Source organism: Girardinichthys multiradiatus, chromosome 14 (assembly GCF_021462225.1).
Source record: "Girardinichthys multiradiatus isolate DD_20200921_A chromosome 14, DD_fGirMul_XY1, whole genome shotgun sequence".
NCBI classification, from domain to species: Eukaryota; Metazoa; Chordata; class Actinopteri; order Cyprinodontiformes; family Goodeidae; genus Girardinichthys; species Girardinichthys multiradiatus.
This window is the reverse complement of record NC_061807.1, coordinates 41,893,396-41,905,001: the sequence shown is the minus strand read 5'-3', so window position 1 is coordinate 41,905,001 and position 11,606 is coordinate 41,893,396. Positions and strand designations below refer to the sequence as shown.

The following is an 11,606-nucleotide window of genomic DNA, read 5'->3' as shown; positions in this document are numbered from 1 at the left end:
AATGTTCTACATCTACAACTAAATCAAATATTGAAGCCTATGTTTGTCTGAAAATGTTTTCATGAGCAATGCAGATGCAGATGCTTCTTTCAGCCTTGGGGGCTAAGCACCCCTTAGTTTTTAATCCTGTCCTATCTAAAGGAGTCCAAATTAAAACTTGTGGCGGCATGACCAAGGGTTCCAAAGGTACAAGAGCACTTTTTAGCTTTGTAAACATAATCTTTTAACCAAAAGTTTTAGATTTGAAAGCAGACCTTTATAAAACAATTTGATTAGCAGGTTTTACAGTTTTGCTTTTAAAAGTCTTTAGGGATTTCATATAAAATCTTTTTTGTTTGCAGTGTAAAGGGACACAATTCCCTTTAGCAAAGGGGATTCAGGACAATGGAGAACAAGGCTGAGGCGGATCATGGGACCGGCAAGCGATTTTGGTTCTGGTCTGTAGATGACCTGATGGGGTCTTGGTTGACATTGAAATACTGCGAACTTGAAGCGTCACTCTAATAGTGACGTAGGCCTTGCGGTGGGCGGGGCTAATGTTGTCTTCGGTGGTTCTCCGACAGAACCGGTCTGACTGCCTCTCATTCATCAGCAGGACGGTGTACTTCGTGCAGCATCGTGATCTTTTCTGCCATTCTGTCTGTTCCGGCATCTGACACCGAGGACATCGCCGCCGGCCATCATCCGCGGTAAGAGCCGAGCAGCAGCAGCGTGCTGTGGAGCATTGATCGGGCAGAGAATTGATGGTTTAGCGCTGTCCTTTAGGCCTGGCTATGAGAGGGAAAATTACCAGCCATAGCATCATCACTGCAGCATCTCTGCTGGTGCTTTCATTCCAAACTCATCCCATCTCTTTCATTGCAATCCGCTGCAGCTATCATCATTCCCACGGAAGAAACGCAACAGTCGTCAATTCAACGCTTTTCTGCATTTAAGGTCATCAAATGTAATTTAGGTCACTACGGTTCTATTCAAACCATCCGTTCTGTCTGCCCCGTTTTCATGTAATATCGAGAAACAAGAAGTTGGGCCGATAGAACACGTTGCATGTTATATAGAAATACAGTATGGTTGCTGGGGTTCTATTCCACAGACAAACTGTGTCCGAATTTCCTTAAAAATGTTTTTTTTTTTTCTTGTTGCTCCATCTCTCTGCGTAGCCAGTCTCTGTTTATGCAAACAACGCATTTAGCTATATGGAAAAAGAGAAGAAGCTTGTTAATTTAAAGGTGCAACAATGTCAGCAAAACCCATAATAATGTTCAGTAATCAATTAACAGTTTGTCTACAATAACCAGCGTTCATTTACCTAGAAAATTGATTTAGAATAGCTGCGTACTTTTTGGAGGTAATGTTGTAAAAAATAGAATAAAAAAAAATAAGTTTTAATAAAACAGAGTAAGTCAGCTTTAGTTGAAAACAGGTTTTTATTTCCTCAAAAATAGAAAAATGTGTCTTTTTTGCGTGAATCATTTTCAAGCCTATCTAAGTCTATGTTGATGCTGGGATAATAGTTCAATTTGACCTTCTGGGACTGGACTGGCATGACCTTTCCACATAAATAGTCAAGAAAAAAAGCCAGAATGGCCACAAGATGAATAAAATAGATATACTGAATAATGATTGCTGGGAATATATTTATGCAGTTAACAGAGGCATAATAACATTGAACCACAAATATTTAGGGCATGTGATTTATTAAACCTACCGGTACATTTAAATTACACATGTTCATCAAGTACACACTGCTGTAGGAACATCATGGAAAATGCATTGAATGTGTGAGACTGGGACATTTACTACATGTATTTCCCTTCTTTCTCTGCATCGTTTCCTTTCCAACAGCTTGTGAAAATCTTACAAATACGTGTTAATCTATTTACCCTGCTGTTCATTTGTTTAAGCAGTTTACCTGTCTGCTGATTCTGTTATCCAACTTTAAAGTTTGGGATCCTGGCTTTAAACAGCTTTTGTGACTGGAACAAAAAAAAAAAATGAGTCCAGCATTCTGGAGAGGTTTACATCCCTGTTTCTGTGTTCGCTTTGTCCTAACTTTTCAGGGTGCCTGTAGTCATTGTGGAGCTACACCACAGACAGGCCCTCAGTCCATCTGAGGACAACAAGAGAGGGACACAACTGAGCATGCCAACACTCACCCATAGGGTCAATTAGGAATCACTTATTAATGGGCGATTTGTTGGAATTTGGGAGAAAGCATGGAGGGTGATTATAAACAAGCGACCTTTAATCCGATCAGTGTTCTGCCAAGCACATTTACAGGGTTCCTACAGTCTTGAAACATCTAGAAGTGTTTGGAATTTGCTTTTGTCATTTTTCCAGGTCTGGACGAGTATGGAAAATGGTGTATTATTCCAGACTTTTATGATTTGTCCATGTTCTAAAGGAAAAACTCTGATGCGGCTTAAATGTAATGCTTTTTCCACTGATTATGTTAACTGATACGTTTCATCTTTAAAATGTCATATCACACCTTGATTTTAACAATCTAGGCAGTTCTGGTTTTTGACATGCTGACCATATGCACATTCCTTAAAAAATAAAAAAGATAAACTACGAGCTGCACGGTGGCACAGTTGGTAGCACTGTTGCATTGCAGCAAGAAGGTCCTGGGTTCGACTCCTGGACGGAGGTCTTTCTGCATGGAGTTTGCATGTTCTCCCTGTGCATGCGTGGGTTCTCTCCGGGTACTCCGGCTTCCTCCCACAGTCCAAAAAGACTGTTTGGTTAGTTGGTTAATTGCCCTTAAGTGTGAATAAATTAGTGTTGTTTGTCCTGTGTGTTGCCCTGTGATGGATTGGTGAGCTGTCCAGGGTGTACCCTGCCTCCTGCCCATAGATTGCTGGAGACCCACTATGGAAGAAGTGGTAGAAAATGACTGACCGACAATTAAACTACCTGTTTGGTTTGAGGATAACTTTAAATCCAGGTTAAACTGGACCCAAGGTTCCTAAAATGGTAAACGCACTGAAATGGCATTTTCTGCAATTTTTGTGAACAAAATAAAAAGATGCTAAGATAAAACATTGGACTTAAAAGAATCTGCATTTAGTTTAGGATATTCATTATTTTGACAAGTCCAATAGTTGTGCTCAGTCAGTCCAGATACCACAAAAGCACTGAAATGACTGAAAACCATGCTTTAAAAACTGAAAGTTAAAGTTAGTTGATTGTGTTGTTTTATTATTTCTGGAACCTATGGACAATAGGACCCTGCTACTATTCAAGCACATTCAAGGTTATTGTTTATAAACACTTAAGGAAAAAGAAAATCTGAAAATTTAGGTCTGGAAGAGCATATAACTTTGTGCTAAAAACTGGGTTGGAACCCTGCATTCCAAAAACCCTGGTCAAATGAGAGCATCTCCAATCATTACTGTTCTTTTTAGCTTTGAACTTAATGAAACTATGGTCTGAAGAAAGCTTGTTTCATCTTCATAAAAAAAAAAAAATCACCTTCTTTTAACAAGAAAAGGGTTCATCAAGAAGCTGGGGATACCTGCTTAGCTCCATGTGAAAAACCACATTATGTTAACATGTTATGTTTTCATAATTCATGTCATTTAATTAGAAGTCAAAATGAGACTGAGATCTACAGATGCAAAGAGAGGTCAGGAGTGAAATTTAAATTTGACAGTTGCACAATAAAAAAAATGCCTTATTGAAAAGTTAAGAACTTTATCTCATACAAATGAGCTAGATCACTTTGGGGCTGTAAATTTAATTCTGGATTTCCAGAAGAGGTGTAAACAAGATTTAATTCAGCTTTAATTCATTCAGGATTTTTGTGAAATGATCTTTGCTGGTGTAGAAAGCTTACGTAGCTCTCAGAATAACTATGAACAGGCACAACTCTAAGGAGTCTGATTGTAGATGTTGCTGTCATTTTGTAAATGCAAATGTAGTCGTATGCAAATATATTTGTTTTTTAACAAATGACTAACCTAAAGAAGGTGACTGAAGCACAATTGTTCAAATTATTGTTAGCATGATCAAATTCTTTAAAGATAAACAATGGAAAAGTTTCTTACATGAAGAGATTCAACTTGAGGAGTTGTGGGGGATTGTAGTTTAGGCACGAATGTTAATTGGGATGTTCATGTTAATTGGGACAGAGGCTCATCCTGTGGTTTGCAAAGATACAAATAACTCCATGAACAAAGCTCCGTGATTTCCCTACTATGTAAATCCCTCATAGAAATCTGCAGTAGGACAAAAAAAATGCACCATGTACTGTAAAACACCAGATATCAGTGTATTTGTTAGTTTGTGAAGTCTTGGTTTCCATATTTACATTTTTTTTGCTTTCATTTTTTTCACTTATTAAAATGCCATTCACTATAAATGTGCCATCAATTTGTACTGGCCACTGCAGCCATCTGTTTGGGTGTGATGTGACCTTTGTTGCCAATGCTCCCATCCAGCGCCATAGAAAGAGAGAGTTACGACACTCTTTGTACTCGCCGATAGGCGGTCACGTGGTTCATGTAGCTCTCAATAGTTCCAAACATCCCAGCGGTGTCAGTCAGTTTGAACGGCTTCAGGTGCGACATAATGCAAAAAGCGACTTTTTTCACTTTTTACACATAAAAAGGAACTGATTACTGGTTACTAAATCATAATTTGAAAATCCTAACAGAACTGTTCTGTGTATTGATGCTGATATGTTCCAGTAATAATTCCTTATTTCTTGTTCTGTCTTGAGATAGATTCTAATATCTACTTCAACTTCACCCATGACTAGCAAATGCAAAATTAATAACATAAAACAAATGTTAAGTAACAGTCCTGCTGTAAATATCAACTTTGTGAAGGTCTTAAAATAATTTTGTTCAAACATCTTGATTCAGCTCTTATTATTTTTAAGGACAGAAAAATGAGATCTTGTTACCTTTGTGGTGCTTTGTATGCCACAAGGTTCAGCAGTTCACTTAAGCCATTCTCGTGTGGTTTACCTGGAAAAGAATAATAAAAAATGACTCATCTTCACAATCACGTTTAATGATATTGTCCCCATTTATGTGGCCGTCGTTGACAAACACTCTATAACTTTAACTAAATTAACCATGTCAATATCAGAGTATTTTTCGAGATGTCCTAGTTCAGTAGCTGGAATTACAATAAAAATTAGAAAATTATCAACGTTAAGAATGTAAGCTGTAATGGACATTTTAAAATGCTGAATCAGACACAATGAGATAGACCCGTCTAAACCCGCCATGCTTGCAATGAGCTAGCGATATAAAATATAAACTGCGATACAGAACAGTCAACTAAAGCTTCACAATAGCAAAATAATGTTGTATTTTCATCAACTTACCCAAAAAAATCCTTCCGAAACACCAAGAATGAACTATGTCCAATGCTGGAGCTGCTGGTGTTTGGAAATATTAGCAGCTCCATGACCCACGTGACTTCCACATTCCATTCTTTCTATAGAGGTCAATGGGAGTGTCGTAAGTCTCTCTTTCTATGGCGTTGCTCCCATCTTCCTACACAAACAGCCACAACAAAGAGAGTGGCTGAAACACTCATCGACAATGTCCCATCAGATGTCCTTGAAACATAAGGACATCTAAAGCGAACTGCCAAACCTATGAGTTGGAAGCTGAAAGAAAATCTGTATTCATTAAATCAGTAAATATTTTCCAACAAAATTTTTGTTCTGCTACCTTTACGATTCAGAGACAAAAGTTAAATCTTACAAGTGAAGTCCCACCCCCTTAACCTCAAGTTCTGAGTCCCAGCCAAGTTGACCAAGCATGTAATTTAATTACAAAGTTACAGTAAGTCATTTCTTAAACTTAAGAATGCTTTTGTATTTTTTATTTGAGAAGAAACAAGGATACAAATAGATTGTGCTTCATTAGGTTCTGTGTTAATTTTTTTTTTTTTCACAGAATAAAAAGAACCAGTAACAGTGTCTGTTTAACATGAGTTAATAAATGATCAAATACAAAACACAACAATAATAGTTATTATATCATTAGTACTAATTATATTACTATTAAAATACAATAAATCAAAATGGGTGGCTAGGCAAATAGTGGGAGGTTTGGGTGGGAGGAATATATGACGTCTAGGCTAAAGGAACCTGGGAGGCTAAAGGAACCTGGGGCAGAAGAACATGTGTCTCAAATTACGGAGCTAGAAACGACATCTGTCATGTTGATCAATTTATGACAAATTAGATTTTCACATCATTAACAAAAGCGTACGACTTTCTCATCTTGACACACTTCCAGTTTGAACTAATTTTAATTGATAAATGAGAGTGATAAGTGTGACATATACACTAGACACAACTGATTTTTGATCAACTTTAAGGGTCAGAATGTCTCCCATGGTAGATCAGCAGTGTGTATGAGTGTGTATAGAAAACATGAGCAGCATCTTAATGGAAGGAGATAAAATCTTAAAATGTGACTTGTGGAGGCAAAGGTATGGATCAGGCATTAAAATCTGAAAAGTCTGATGTAGCATAGGTCATTCTAAGTTTGTCACAGTATAATAGTTGCAGTTTCAGCACAAAATATACAAGAAACATGTCTGAACTGCTTTTATTTAAAACAGAAATGCTGCAAATATTAATAATAACGATAATTTAACACATATATGTAAAATACTACAAAAATAATAAATAATAACTAAAATAATACAATTATTATTAAAATATTTATTTGCTTCAGTTACTGCGTTACTAAGTGAAACACATTATATAGATTGATTCCACACAGATTGATGTTTTAAATTATGATGGTTTTCAATTTACAGCCAATGAAAACATGACATTTAAGATTAGAATATAACATCAGACTATTAAAAAAGCATTTTAGATGGAAAAGCTTAATACCTCCTTAAAATTAATTTTTTAAAGGTATTTTTAATTGGACAAACAAGCCTTATCAGAATGCATAGTGTAGTTTATTGAATATGACCATAGGTAACTTTACTTTACTACAGGACAAGAGGGTCACTACTATTAATTGGCTACAGAGGGGACCGAATTGTGATGCCTCCATCATTACGCCTAGAAGTCACCGAGATGACCAAGGCAAAAAGTATTTCCCTGGGAGAATCTTTAAAGAGGTGTTTATTTGTTACAGTCAAAAAATTCCACAGACTGCAGGAGTTCAGAACAAAGCTACCTCACAGTAAATATCAAATCTGTTCTACAACAGTGATCGTTGCTGTTTCTGATCCTTCTTCACTCTAATTTACTTGTCAGTCAGTCAGTCAGTCAGTCAGTCATTTTCTACCGCTTAATCCATAGTGGGTCGCGGGGTAGCTGGTGCCTATCTCCAGCAGTCTATGGGCGAGAGGCAGGGTACACCCTGGACAGGTCGCCAGTCCATCGCAGGGCTAATTTACTTGTCTTTTATTTAAACAAAGCATTATAGTGTAGCAATAAAAATCTAAATGTAAAGAACAATAAATGATTTCGAGGAACATAAGCACATGGAAAAATACACTCACCGGCCACTTTATTAGGTACACCTTGCTAGTACCGGGTTGGACCCCTTTTTGCCTTCAGAACTGCATTAATCCTTCATGGCATAGATTCAACAAGGTACTGGAAACATTCTTCAGAGAGTTTGGTCCATATTGACATGATGGCATCACACAGATGCTGCAGATTTGTCGGCTGCACATCCATGATGTGAATCTCCCGTTCCACCACATCCCAAAGGTGCTCTATTGGATTGAGATCTGGTGACTGTGGAGGCCATTTGAGTACAGTGAACTCATTATCATGTTCAAGAAACCAGTCTGAGATGATTCGTGCTTTATGACATGGCGCGTTACCCTGCTGGAAGTAACCATCAGAAGATGGGTACACTGTGGTCATAAAGGGATGGACATTGTCAGCAACAATACTCAGGTAGGCTGCGGCATTGACACAATGCTCAATTGGTACTAAGGGGCCCAAAGTGTGGCAAGAAAATATCCCCCACACCATTACACCACCACCACCAGCCTGAAGTGTTGATACAAGGCAGGATGGATCCTTGCTTTCATGTTCTTGACGCCAAATTCTGACCTTACCAAACGAATGTCGCAGCTGAAATTGAGACTCATCAGACCAGGCAACGTTTTTCCAATCTTCTATTGTCCAATTTTGGTGAACCTGTGTGAATTGTAGCCTCAGTTTCCTGTTCTTAGCTGACAAGAGTGGCACCTGATGTGGTCTTCTGCTGCTGTAGCCCATCCGCCTCAATGCATTGGTCAACATGCATTGGTCAATGTGTTGTGCATTCAGAGATGCTCTTCTGCACGCCTTGGTTGTAACGAGTGGTTATTTGAGTTACTGTTGCCTTTCTATCAGCTTGAACCAGTCTGGCCATTCTCCTCTGACCTCTGGCATCAACAAGGCATTTCTGCCCACAGAACTGCCACTCACTGGATATTTTCTCTTTTTCGGACCATTCTCTGTAAACCCTAGAGATGGTAGTGCGTGAAAATCCCAGTAGATCAAGTTTCTGAAATATTCAGACCAGCCCGTCTGGGACCAACAATCATGCCACGTTCAAAGTCACTAAAATCACCTTTCTTCCCCATTCTGATGCTCGGATTGAACTGCAGCAGATCGTCTTGACCATATCTACATGCCTAAATGCATTGAGTTGCTGCCATGTGATTGGCTGATTGGAAATTTGCGTTAACGAGCAGTTGGACAGGTGTACCTTATAAAGTGGCCGGTGAGTGTATATGTCCTTACATATGACCTTTTACACCATTTTTACACCCTTTACACTCAAGTACTAAGTAAAAATGAGAAAAGTTAGGAAAATTTGTTACTACAAAGAGGGAACAAAGAAATAAACCATAACCAATAAGATGAGGCAGTGATATCACAGTTCAGTGTGAATATGTTTAAGTACCAAAGCATTTTGAGGCATTTGGAATGAGGCCAAAGCTAGTTCAAAAATAAAATATTTTAGTAAAATAAAATTTTAATATTACTTGCTAAATTAGAAATTGATAACCTTTGGACAATTGATTCTTAATGTTATGTAATCAGTCATCACAGGCCGTGATGGATTACTAAAAATGGAGGCTTAAAGTGGATCTACTTATAATTTGGCGAACCAAGAAATGATGTAATGATGTCCCATATGTACTTTTAGGTATCATTAATACAAATATTAATGCATGTATAAGCACTGACAGCGCCTTACAGTTGATCTGTGTTTAATTCACTTGGTGAAATAAAATTTGTTGTAACTTTAAAACAACCCTAAACAAGTAACTAGCATCAAGGCTTAGAGGCCTATTAGAACTCAAGCAGTTTAGCATCACAAACAAAGTAAAACACAATGAGAATAAACAACTTTTATATTGCTTTGCCTTAAATAAAATATCTCAGCCCAGGCACAACCTCTTACGTGAATCGTTATGGTGAACTGGAAGATGGGAGGTAAAAGAGGCAATTAAAGTTGCGTGGCAGGCAGTGGATCTCAGTTCAGCCGCCTACGGAGTAGTGATTGTTTGGACTGGACACATGCCGGGTCTAGATAACCATCTGTACACGCAGCTTCTATGCTGTTTTTTCTAAGGCAGGGAGGGGGAAAGCCGCGTCATCAACGTCATAAGATATCCTGTCTGTTATTGGGGAAACTCTGGCTAAGATTCTGTCTGTGCAGAAGCTCAGAAAAAAAGATTTAAGACAGTTAGCCTTAATTCCAGCCAGTTTACGGTCACCAGATGCATAAACAACAGACCACACATGACATTTTGGGATCCAAGGTTCTTCGGAGAATAATGCTGCACACCACAATTTTGTATTATGATCTCATGGGGATTCCAGCTGTGACTCCTCCTTCCTGGGAGTTGTGTTGGATATTGGGTTAATGCTCTGGGACTCAGATTGTTTACCAGTCTCTTTTCTTTGTGTAGTTCAGTGGTTTGTTCTCCATCCATGGCTGGGCCAAACACTGTATTTGTTCATGCTTTTATTCTCCTAGGGGTGTGTTTTTTGACGCACATCTGATGATACATCCCTTACCCTTCACAGCAGCAGTAATTCAGAATACCACAGAGATTTATACAGAGCTAGACAAGCAGTGACGAGGAGAATGTTAATACTTCTGTCAGGGGACATAAGGGGTTTGTTGTGTGTCAGATGTTGTAATTTTGATTAGGAGGGGTTGGCTCACCATATTGTGTCAACCAGACACTTCTGTTGTGACTTTACTTCCTTCTAATTTTAATTGATCATTTACATTTAGCAACACACGCTTATGTAAACAAACATCATTGCGTCTCTCCTTGGGGCAATAACAGTGGTGGCACTTCTAGCATACACCTAAACAGCCCTGACAAATTTAAAAGGAATGAGCTGAAGAGTAGGACTGAATCAAGAGTTTTAAAACAAATTTACTGTATAATAGCCGTTAGCCAACACAGCTTAGAGCATAGAACAACAGCGGCTCTGCTTTTCCCTGTTAATATGTATTCCCAGAATGACAGGTCATATTCAGGGGTGGGTAGTAATTAGCTACATTTACTCATTTACATTACTTGTGTAACCTTTGGAAACAAAATACTTGTACTTGAAGGAGTAGTTTTAATGCACCATACCTTTTACTTCTACTTGAGTAACATTTTATGAGGTAATGCTACTCTTTTAAAGTTGTCCCACTCCCTCTTTGGGCTCTGCTGACCATAATTGTGTCCTTCAGGAGCCCATTTATAAGACTGTTCTGAAGAGAGAAAAGCCTAAGACAAAGGAAATAAAAGTCTGGGCTGAGGAATCAGCTCTCTTTGCTTGAAGTGCACTGATTGGGACATTTTAAGCAATCATGTGGTGATGATTTGGACTCACTGGTGGATGTGATATGCTCTTAAATCGTGTTTTTCAGAGACAAAATTATTCCATGTTAGCGTGCTAAACCTTATCTGAACAACAGGCCATGGCTTACCAAATAAGTCTTGCCTATATAAGCAATCACCTGCTTTTAAAGAGGGAATGATCTCTGATCTGCATTCAGCCAGAAAATAATCAAGAATTAAAAAGGCAAAACAAAACTACAAATCTTAATTGGAGAAGAAAATGGTCATAAACAAACTTGGTTCAGTCTGGGCCAGCAGCAAAACTATTACAGGCCTTTAGAACCAACACAGTTACACTCAAGTCTCCTTAGATGGTTTTTATTCTGACCTGGCTAATAATTGGCTGGGGTGGATTCTGTATTTTTTAACAAACAGGACACAGAGACTGAGAATTAACAATTGTCTCAGGTTTTAAATGCACTTCCACTGGGTCATCTCAAGGTTCTGTGTGCTATCACCTCTACTTTTTATTCTGTATGCAAACATGTGCCAGAACAGGTATAACAACAGATTCGTCATAAAGTATGCTGATGACTTTAGAATTGTTAGTCTGCTCTAAGGAAATGAAACCGCCATGGCCCAGTAATCAATGACTTTCTAAAGTGGTGTGAGGAATCTTATTTTTATCTTAATACTGATAAGACAAAAGATATGATTGATTTAGAAGAAAAACTCACATTCACAAAGTCATTCTTACAATTACCTTAAGCCTGTTTTAGATGACAAATTGAATTCTGAATAACTGTGAGGTAGTG

At 38.2% G+C, this 11,606-nt stretch overlaps 1 protein-coding gene across 4 annotated transcripts in view; it reads left to right on the top strand.

The window, feature by feature from the left end:
- The first annotated feature begins 515 nt into the window (after nt 1-515).
- Nucleotides 516-11,606, top strand: part of LOC124881104 (histidine N-acetyltransferase-like) — a 49,055-nt gene continuing 37,964 nt past the window's right edge. For 3 of the 4 annotated variants that reach the window (XM_047386612.1, XM_047386611.1, XM_047386610.1), the window contains exon 1: nt 519-689. The gene's annotated coding sequence lies outside the window, so the exon portion shown is untranslated. Of the gene's footprint in view, nt 690-11,606 lie in introns of all 4 variants that reach the window. The other variant, XM_047386609.1, reaches the window with a different exon arrangement.